Raw genomic sequence first — 11,948 nt, forward strand, 5'->3', positions numbered from 1 at the left:
CTGTCAATGCTTGTATCCCGGAAAAGTATATAGCTGGAATAGTGAGTTACCAAATATTATTTTATCTCTAAAGTAGATGTCTGACAAGACAAACAATGTGTTGTTCTATACTATAAACAAGTAAAACACTAAAACTGATGTCCCATGGTACCACTGCACTACTGAAGGGCCTTGTGAAGTCCTACCACTCCTCGGTATGTTAGGAATGGCTTTTTTGATTTGTTACGTGATTTGACTCAATTTGTCGCTGTGAATAATCTGAACAATAAGGCTGATTTACTGAGATGAACTGTAGAGCTTGTCACAGCAGCTTTATTCATCCTCCAAAATAGATATTTGCCTAAAAATACCAGTAACTAGTGGAAACAAGTAGAAGTTATGTTTTTCTTCCTAATAAAGGGTTTCTGCATGCTTTGCCATTTCTAATAAACATTCCAGTGGACTGTGGACTTGTTTATCTGTCCTGACCCCCTCATACTGAGTCGTAAGAATATATGGAGGACAATGGAAAATGTTACATACAAAATACATTTAAAAGATAGGAATAAATATTGTACATAGCAACAAATATAAGCATATGTTTGTTCTACAACACATCTCACTCATTAGGTAGACTACCAAAGGAGGGATCAGGGGGGCGCACTCTGGTCAAGGAGGTCAGACATAAGTAGAGAGCCATCTCTCTCTGCTCCTGGAAATTCACCTTTTTATGCACTTGATAAAGGGTGTTATTCTGCCTGAAACGCCTCCGCGTTGTGCCATCCAATAAAGTGTACGCAATACTCTACTTGTGTTTGACCTCCTTGACCAGAGTGCGCCCCCCGATCACTCCTTTGGTTGTCTACCTATTGCATTTCCCGTTTACGTGGTGGTATTCGGTGTCATCAGTGGTGTTGCTGCCTCCTCCGCCTGAATTATTGGTACATATTATCAGATGTGGTTGTGGCAATATCACAACCTCTCCAGGTGAGAGGCCAACTGGTCTTATCTATATTTCACTTCATATATTGAGATCCTGGGAACACAACAGTTCTACACTATTTTGGGCTGTTCAGTGTCTTCTTTTCTTTCTTTTTTTTAACATTTCACTCATTGTACTTTAGTGTTTTTTTAGCAACTTTACTTATATCGATGCTACTCTGTTATACTTTTTTACCATATACATTAGGTCACTATTTGCCTTTGTTTTCACACGAGGATCATGGCTTGTGTTCATATTGGAACAAAGATAACTAAGGATACAACAGCCGAATGCCAGCTATTGTATGAACGGTCAGCACACGGCACCACAGATATTAGCCCCTTCATGACACCTGCCATACAAGTATATATAATGTCAGGTATTTAAATATGGCATCCACTCAGATCAGAGCAGCCACCATAGCCATATTATGCAGTATTCACTCCCCCAGATAATGTCCATAATCTGTGCCTGCACTGATCACAGGCATTAAGGCCCCTGATGACTCAGTCAAAGCCGTGGGCACTACCATTTTGGGGAGGCCCTCAGGCTTGTCTGGCATTATATTCTATTACAGGCTGCACAAAACTGCTGGCATTTTGCAATGTATAGCTATCCATTAGCATTAGACGCTAGGAGGTCTAATAAATACAATATTCAATTAAATAAGTAAATAAATAAAGTGAAACACATACACATTAGGTAGGTCTATGTCTGAAAATGCCTGGTCTATAAAAAAAAAATAAAAATCCCATACTGTGAAACAAAATCAAACCGACATTTTTTTTGCTCTTTTCCTTTCTTTAAAATTTGAATAAAAAGCAATCAAATCAATAGATATTCCCCAAAATAGTATAACTAAAATGTACATCTATCCCCACAAAAACAAAGCTCTATGTATCCCCCCATATACAGAATTATAAAAAAAGTCACGATTGTCAGAATATAGTAACTACTAGGCGACACGGTGGCTCAGTAGTTAGCACTGCAGCCTTGCAGCGCTGGAGTCCTGTGTTCGAATCCTGCCAGGAACAAGTAGTTTGTATGTTCTCCCCGTGTTTGTGTGGCTTTCCTACCATTCTACAAAAGACATACTGATAGGGAAAAAAATGTACTTTGTAATCCCTATATGGAGCTCACAATCTACATAAAAAAAAAAAATGTCAACTACAAAACATGTTTTGCAATATTTTGGATATTTTTAAGGAGTTAAATATAAATAAAACTATATACATTTGGCATCCCTGTAATCATACCAACCCATAGAATACAGATGACATGTCAGTTTGGCTGCGCAGTGAACTCCGAAAAACAAAGCTCAGTTTTTCTCCAATTCCACCCCATTATGATTTTTTTTCCAACTTCCACAATGAATGGCCATTGTTTTTATGGTGCATATGACCAATCTGAAAAAAAAAAAGAAATAATCATTTCTCTGACTGATTTTATACATCCTTTAATAAAGTGAAGTCTATGAAAGATCTGTGAAAATAGGTTACCCTTGTGTGTACCCTTGACCACTTGAATATGTACTAAGAAAAATCTATTTAGAAAGGAATATCTCTAAATCTTAAAATATAATTATTCAGGTTTCCATTGGGGTCCAGGCATTTTTTGAAAACCAAAACATAATCTTACTATATATAGTTATATTTTACAGCATTATTTTAATCTGATCCAACTATTATATAATTCAGTAACTAATTCTGGTGTAACCATATTTCTAGATGAAACATATTAAAATTGGTATTATTAAAATATTACATTTATTTTATGCACAGAATTGTAGAATTCCAATGTGGATTCCAATTTAATACTTTCACTGGCTTTTTTTTTTTTACTTTTTATTAAAGAAATTCAATATGCAAGTGCAATAAAATACAAAATAACGATAATAATGACATGATTTTTAATGACATTGTAATTCATTATTTATGTAATTAATTAATTTGATTGTTTGGAATTTACTTGGCTAATGTTAAAAAAGAGAAATCATCTGTTATATTTGTTCTATGGTAGCGACTGCTTCTTCTTCCCACCCTATAGCTACACCTCTGTAATGTATCATCCCATTAAATCATGTATACATAGTGTATATGCATGACAAGTTAGACTACAGTTACAGGTCCATATCCCTTATGGCCTAAAATGGCACAAAAACGTCAGCCTTTTGGTTAATTGGAGCCCTGAAAGAATGTAGATTATGAGTCTAGTCGCTGGTGGTCTGCCCCCAACCCTAAAGATAGTGATCGACAGTTTGCTGTGTACCTTTCCATATCCGGATATATATCTAATCTATACATATATCCTAATACATCTGTACATATCTCATTTGTATGAACACACAACAAACTAGCTTTTAGTTACAGAGCCAGAATGTGAACAGAGATGATGTTAACCCTTTAAAGCTCCAAATGTACTTTATTATTTTAAGGTTGAACATTTACTATTTATTTTATCCAACACTAAATATTAATAGGATTTCACATTAAACATTTGAGCTTTGTGTTTTACTAGATACACATATGTTCCTAGAGCTACGACTATACTATAGATGAACAACACACAGTGATCTCTTGTATCAGCCATAAGCATATAGGGGACTGACAATATACAACTCAATGGTCATAGAAAGAGTTATATGTGTCAGTATCAGCAACGATCCTTTTACAGTCCCAGACGACTGACTCTTTTTCAAGCATATGTTTATATTGTGTGAATGCAAAATCTGGATTGGACGGCCCATATATAGAAGGGAACATATATAGGAGGGCATATATATTGGACGTATAACTTTGGTAAATTTGGTACAAGCATTGCCCTATAGAAAACTCTTCTACAGTGTAAATGGTTTGTGTAATATTTATGGCAGAAAGGATTTACACATACTACTTTATTACACGGTAGGGCTATATATTCTGAATATTTTATTTTGGAGTTATGCAGATATCTGGAGAAAAAAAGTGAAGAATAACTCTCCATCAAATGTCATACTACTAGCTTATCTGCCCTAGAAGCACAATGATAATATGTTATATTATGCCCCTATACAGTGGCACACAGAATGCCTACAGCTGGGTTATATATTGGTACAAGGACTCCATGCAGTGTGCTTAAGGACAAATTCACAAAACATATCTGATTCTGTAAAAAACAAGGTGTATAAATGTCCATAATACAGTCTGATGAGTCTGCATTCATAAATGTGCTTCTATATGTTTAGAGCATAGGACCTGAGATCTAGGGTGCAGATAGTTATCACTATAGATGTTGAAACTGACTGCACCTCCATGACTTTACTTAACCATCTTAATACCTCCATGCGACACCATATAATTACTATCTTCATATGCAATGAAGTGTACACAGTGGTCTATTTGCATATGCATTATTCTTGTGTTATAACGAAAGTGGGAATTTTTCCTGTACTGTGACATCACTGCGTTTATTATCCCTGTATTATGACATCACTTATCCTATACTGTGACATCACTGCGTTTATTATCCCTGTACGGTGACATCCTCAAGTGCATTATTCTTCTATGGTGATATTAATGTATGCATTACCACTGTGCTATGACATCATTGTGTGCACTATTCCTGCATTGTGACGTCATGATTTGCATTATCACTGCATTGTGACATCACTGTGAGCATTAACTGTACAGCAAAATCACTATGTGCGTTATTCCCTGCATGTAAAGGTGGTCATGGTAGAGTAAGCCCCCATTACAAGTTTTGCTATACAGCCCCATGGTTACTTGTTACGTCCCTGAATAAACCGAATGTCAGTGTTGAGTATCCTAACCCTCTAAGCATCATACTTCTATAAACACTTCTGCACAATCCGTTGTTTCCACAGTATGTTCTCTCTTAAACTATTAGCCAATTCACACAAAGACTCCGCTGAGCTTATGGCAGAGTATTTCTGTCAGACTTGCTTATGGGAAGAAAAAGCAGGCCGTAAAGGAACAAAACTTAATCCATTTGTGGCAAGGCCCTGCATAGTTCAGGACCAAACATCATATTCTACTTAATGAGATACAGTAAATGAGGCAAGCTGTCTCCAAGAAGAAAACATAGCCGCTAAAATAAGCTTTAGAAAAGAACAAATAACATAAGAAACAAATGAATTTCTTGGCGTAAAATGAATTTGGAGGAACCGAGTAGCAGTTTGGGAAATGGTTGTAAAATGAGACAGAGGGAAGATAAGCAGAGGACATGTCATAATGGACTGTATCAAATTCTACATCTGGATAGGTCATTATCTTGCCGCATTGTTCTGAAGTGTAAAGATTATGGGCAGGGATAACTGGGTGCTAATGCTCAGAATTTATCATCTGTATCGAATATAAGGCAGCTGATTAATCAGACAATTGTCAATGCTCACAGGCAGGAAGGAGCATGGGAGTTATAATACCGCGATGACGGCTGTGCTTACACAGGCTTGGCCTCAGCTCTCTTATTTACGGAAAAGTCTAGCTTTAACTTCTATTATTTCAATGCAAAAATCTCTTGTAAAGGGTTGCGTGTTACACAAAATGCACTCATATGGTGGACTAAAATCTACTTACCCCTTCTATTGCCTGACATTTATTGCAGAGCTGTGCAGAAACTAGATCACAATGAAGTCCCAGCACACATATACAGTGTTGGCCAAAAGTATTGGCACCCCTGCAATTCTGTCAGATAATACTCGTGTTCTTCCAGAAAATGATTGCAAGCACAAACTCTTTGGTATTAATATCTTCATTTATTTTGCTTGCAATGAAAAAACAGAAAAGAAAATGAAAAAAAAATCAAATCATTGATCATTTTACACAAAACTCCAAAAATGGGCTGGGCAAAAGTATTGGCACCCTCAGCCTAATACTTGGTAGCACAACCTTTAGACAAAATAACTGCGAACAACTGCTTCCGGTAACCATCAATGAGTTTCTTACAATGCTCTGCTGGAATTTTAGACCATTGTTCTTTGGCAAACTGCTCCAGGTCCCCCCTGAGATGTGAAGGGGGCCTTCTCCAAACTGCCATTTTGAGATCTCTCCACAGGTGTTCTATGGGATTCAGGTCTGGACTCATTGCTGGCCACTTTAGAAGTCTCCAGTGCTTTCTCTCAAACCATTTTCTACTGCTTTTTGCAGTGTGTTTTGGGTCATTGTCCTGCTGGAAGACCCATGACCTCTGAGGGAGACCCAGCTTTCTCACACTGGGCCCTACATTATGCTGCAAAATGTGTTGGTAGTCTTCAGACTTCATAATGCCATGCACACGGTCAAGAAGTCCAGTGCCAGAGGCAGCAAAGCAACCCCAAAACATCAGGGAACCTCCGCCATGTTTGACTGTAGGGACCGTGTTCTTTTCTTTGAAAGCCTCTTTTTTTCCCTGTAAACTCTATGTTGATGCCTTTTCCCAAAAAGCTCTACTTTTGTCTCATCTGACCAGAGAACATTCTTACAAAACGTTTATAGGCTTTCTCAGGTAAGTTTTGGCAAACTCCAGCCTGGCTTTTTTATGTCTCTGGGTAAGAAGTGGGGTCTTCCTGGGTATCCTACCATACAGTCCCTATTCATTCAGACGCCGACGGATAGTACGGGTTGACACTGTTGTACCCTCGGACTGCAGGGCAGCTTGAACTTGTTTGGATTTTAGTCGAGGTTCTTTATTCACCATCCGCACAATCTTGCGTTGAAATCTCTCGTCAATTTTTCTTTTCCGTCCACATCTAGGGAGGTTAGCCACAGTGCCATGGGCTGTAAAATTATTGATGACACTGCACACGGTAGACACAGGAACATTCAGGTCTTTGGAGATGGACTTGTAGCCTTGAGATTGCTCATGCTTCCTCACAATTTTGCTTCTCAAGTCCTCAGACAGTTCTTTGGTCTTCTTTCTTTTCTCCATGCTCAATGTGGTACACACAAGGACACAGGACAGAGGTTGAGTCAACTTTAATCCATTTCAACTGGCTGCAAGTGTGATTTAGTTATTGCCACCACCTGTTAGGTGCCTCAGGTAAGTAACAGGTGCTGCTAATTATACAAATTAGAGAGGCATCACATTATTTTTCAAACAGTGTCAATACTTTTGTCCACCCCCTTTTTATGTTTGCTGTGGAATTATATCCAATTTGGCTTTTTGACAATTCTTTTTGTGTTTTTCCATTGAAGACAAATTAAATGAAGATAATAATACCAAAGAATTTGTGATTGCAATCATTTTCTGGAAGAAAATCAGTATTATCTGACAGAATTGCAGGGGTACTAATACTTTTGGCCAACACTGTAAACTCTATAGGCAATGTATTAGTGCTCCTAGTAACCAATGGGTGTCTGTGCACTTAAGAACAAATCTGCTGAGGAGATAGAAAGGTAAGGCATGTAAGATTCAGCATGCCCAATCTTTCAACCTGAATGGAGATAAGATGTCACCAACGGTATCTGCTAGAAGCTTGTTCCACTCCCCCTTAAATGTGAATTTCTGGTACGATGACAGAATACTGGGGAAAAGGGGAAAAGGAAAATATATATATACTCAGCCTATACGTTCTCCTGATGCTTGTAAATCCTCATATGCCTCCTTGGAGGATTCCGCTCGGATGAAAGAAACTCTCTCGGTGCAGAGTCACATAGAAAAATCCAAAAGAAGAAACATCCAGCGAAACAGTGGAGTTTGTTGAATAAAAACTTCTCCTTTATTTTAAACAGCCTTTAAAAGTCAGCACTACACATCAAAAAATAGGAAAAAGGGGAGGGGGAGCGTCAGACTGACGCGTTTCGGATATTAATCCTTCCTCGAATTCCTGTGAATTTCTGCGACTTAAACAATGATAAACTATTGGTATGATTAGTCAACAATATCAGATTGGCAGGATTCTGATACCTGGAACCCCCACGATTAGCTATTGGAAGTGAAGGCGGCATTTGGGAAATTCACTGGCCATTTCACGTGGCCTCTTTGCAGCTCAGTGCCTTTCAGGTGAGGCCTCGTCTGTGTGCTTTACGCACAGTCTCTGTATGGAACATGCGGACATGAAAGTAGATTGTAAATTACTTTTCTGTCCGCAGAAAGCGAGACCCCATCTAACCTTAATCTATGGGGTCTGTGTGCTTTCACTGTACACCGCTTGCAAATGCGTTCGGTAGTCTGTTCAGGGGATCTTTATGCGGATTTCCCTGAACGGATACCAACACAGATGTGAACGAAGCCTAAATCTAGCTAAGCAGCAATAACAAGCGTAGCCACTATATAATGTACAGCACTGTGCTTGGTAAGCAGTGAAGAATTCTCAGCGCTTATCCAAATGCTGTTGTCTTTCATACAGCTGAACGGTAGGATGTTGGGCCTCTGCTAATCTGATACTGATGATCTGTAGATCATCAATACTGAAGTCCTGAAAAATCCCATATGAATTTGACCTGTCACCACCTCCACCAATTTCAGGTCTATGCATCCCTTAATAGCTGCTGCTCTACTGATTAGAGTATAGTTGGAATTTTTTTCTCTAGCCCCCACCATTCCTGAGCTATCAGTGAAGTTAGTTTTGGTCCCTTATATGATAATTAAGTTCTACTGTCAGATGGGTAGTGTCAGGAAGGATTCTGAGAACTGGCATTCTGAGGAGAATCATACATCCTTATCTATTCCTTTGTGAGATCTCTCACTTGACAGTAGAAGCCTACCTAGCATATCAGGCACCAAAGCTAATTACATTGATTGCTCAGGAATGGTGGGGACTATAGGAAAAGTTTCCAAAACCAGCGGAGCAGTGCCAACTAAATGGTGCAAAGGACTGGAGCTGGTGGACGTAGTGAAAGGTCATTTTTTATAACACATATACCTTAGGTTAAACCATATGTGCATGAGTATAGGGGGAGTCTGGAGAGATAGCTGTTGGCCAAACTAGCATTCAGCCAACAGCTATTAAATATGTATGGGCATCTTAGAAAGGATTGGTCACCATACACAGGAAACAACTCTTTCTAGAGCAGTGTATACATACAAACCATATGCTATGCATTCCAACATAAATCAAACGTCTGCCAAAAGGACCATATCATTCTTCTACCCTCAAGTGTCATTTTTACCCACGTCTGCTTACAGTCTGGTAACAGACATTACACAACAGACTGTCCTACTACACACATGCTGACCACAGCCTAACAGACAGTGGAACCGAAATCTGTCACAGCAAAGCCAGTCTGGATGAGAGAGTGGTTTTTTGGGGGAGGCTCCTTTGTACCGTCTTGTACACCAATCATGTCCAATGGGGAGGGGGGTCATCGTTCCCTCTACGCCATTTTTTTTTAGCAAACAGGAATGATGTTGAAATAAACATTTGGTACACATAACGTGTGTTCCAAGCCTCAATCTGCACCTCGCCTGCCACATTCTGTGAATGTTGGTGGAACAGAACAGGGATTGGGGTTTATCATAAGTCACAGCAGTTTTCTGGCATTAGTTAGAATGGACATTTTTGACACTTCCTACCTGATGTAGATTTCCATTATGGCGCCTCAGCTTTGTCAGAAATCTCCTGTTCCCTATGCCAGATAGGTAGCTTATTAAGACTGGAGTACGATACAACAGTCTTAATAAATTTTTCTCCATTGTTCTGAATATGGCCATCTTCTCACCAAATAGTTCAGTGCTATGCTTGTGCATTAAAGAGGTCCATCAAAGCAAGTTATCCCGTATCCATATGATAAGGGATAACTTGCAGATTGGTTAAGGTCCACGCTAGTCTTGCATTGTAAGTGCTAGCATGAAGAAGTGAGCATTGAGGGCCATGTTTCATAAGAGGGACGATCATGTTCATGGATGTAAATGAGTTAAAATTGTATTGTTCTGCATCATAACTTCATGGGCATAGTGATGGAGGGAGAAGATCCAGGAACAACAATTGCAATTCCAAGATGATGTAATGGAGATGAATCCAAAAACAACACTGGAATTTTGCAGACGTTTGTGGAAACAAACAGAAAACAAATATCTCTGCCATGACCTAGTCAATGTTGATATTGTAGCAATGTGTCAGTTCTAATAGGAATGGGTTTATATATATGTTATTCTGGGGAGTAAGAGACAGCTTGATTTATTGGTACAGATGAAGCAGAGCTAGATTTTTGGAACTTTAATCATTTGTAAATCAAAATAAGTCTGAGTCCAAATATGTAGCAGATACCTGCAGCATTACAGAATAGTCACAGATGCATCTAGCTAGCAGATAAAGGAACCCATTGAAGTCAATAGGAAGCTTGTTTTCAGTGCTGAATCTGACGTGGATTCCACACCAAATTCAGAACCATATTCCTGTGTATGAATGGACCCTAACTCTGTCCAACATACATGTTGAGTTAGTTTTTTGCTAGATAACTCCAGGCATTTCCACTTTGCTCAGGATTTCCTGAGATCTGGCATATTTGCTACCATTTTCTTAACCCCTTCCCAACATCCGCCGTAATAGTACGGCGCATGTCGGGTGTGTAACTATGGCGACCGCCATAGCTGCCGGGTGTCTACTGCTTTAAGCAGGACAGTAGCAGTAGACAACCGGCTCTAATGCCTCTGATCGGTCCCCGGTGCCATTTTCCCGGTGGCGCATGGGCGCCGCCATTTTGCTGGTGATCGCCGGCTCCTGGAGCATGCTCGAGGGCCGACGTCACGTTGGCATGACAGCTGGGAGCCTTTACAAGGCTCCCCCGCCGGTCTGCAGCCTCTTTCTTTTGCAGGCTGGTCTATGCAGCCTGCAAAAGAAAGGATGATTTTTTGCAATGCATTGCAATGCATTAGCATTGTAATGCATTGCATTAGTGATCAGACCCCCTGGGGTTCAACACCCCTAGGGGGTCTAATAAATCAACACCCCTAGGGGGTCTAATAAATGCAAAAAAAAAAAATATATAAAAAAAAAAAGTAAAAAAAAAAATATATAAAAAAATATAAAGAGTATTAAAAATTCAAATCACCCCCCTTTCCCTAGACACATATAAAAGTAGTTAAAAACTGTGAAACACATGTTAGGTATCCCTGTGTCCGAAATCGTCCGCTCTACAAATCTATAAAATATTTTTCCTGGTCGGTAAATGCCGTAGCGGGAAAAATAGTCAAAAGTGCCAAACCGCTGTTTTTTTTACTGTTTTGATTCTGATAAAAATTTGAATAAAAAGTGATCAAAGCAATAGCATTTTCCGAAAATGGTAGAACTAAAAATTACACCCAGCCCCGCAAAAAAAGACGCCCTATGCATCCCCGTACACGGAAGTATAAAAAAGTTACGTCTGTCGGAATATGGCGACTTTTAGAAAAAAAGTTTTGGATTTTTTTTAAGGGGTCAAAATATAAATAAAACCATATAAATTTGGTATCCCTGGAACCATTCCGAAACACAGAATACAGGGGACATGTCATTTTGGCTGCACAGTGAACGCCGTAAAACCAAAGTCCGTAAGAAAGTCGCAGAAATGCATTTTTTCTTCAAATCCACCCCATTCTGAATTTTTTCCTGCTTCCCAGTACATTATATAGAATAATTAATGGTGGCATCATGAAGAAAAATTTGTCCCGCAAAAATTAAGTCCTCATATGGCTCTGTGAGCGGAGAAATAAAAAAGTTATGGGGTTTAGAAGGAGGGGAGTCAAAAACGAAAATCAAAAAATGCCATTGGCGGGAAAGGGTTAAAAAAGTAACAATTTCTTCATGTGACAACAACCATGCACTTTTTCATGAAACAGTGAGACCATGTCACAACTCCAACACTGAAAACTGGTGATGTCTGTATGTGTAACTATATACGTATAAAAGATAACATACATCCATGCAATCAGTTCCTCAAAGGGCACATCATTTTCAGGGATACACAAAGGTTTAGTAATGAATAATACTATATCTTATTAAAGGTGTTGTCCTGTAATCTCCTGTAAATGTATGGCACTGAGGCCTCATTCACATTTGCGTCAGTAATCCGTTTGGGGAGTCCGCATGGGG

This window comes from Leptodactylus fuscus, chromosome 3 (genome assembly GCF_031893055.1).
Source record: "Leptodactylus fuscus isolate aLepFus1 chromosome 3, aLepFus1.hap2, whole genome shotgun sequence".
In the NCBI taxonomy this organism is placed as follows: Eukaryota; Metazoa; Chordata; class Amphibia; order Anura; family Leptodactylidae; genus Leptodactylus; species Leptodactylus fuscus.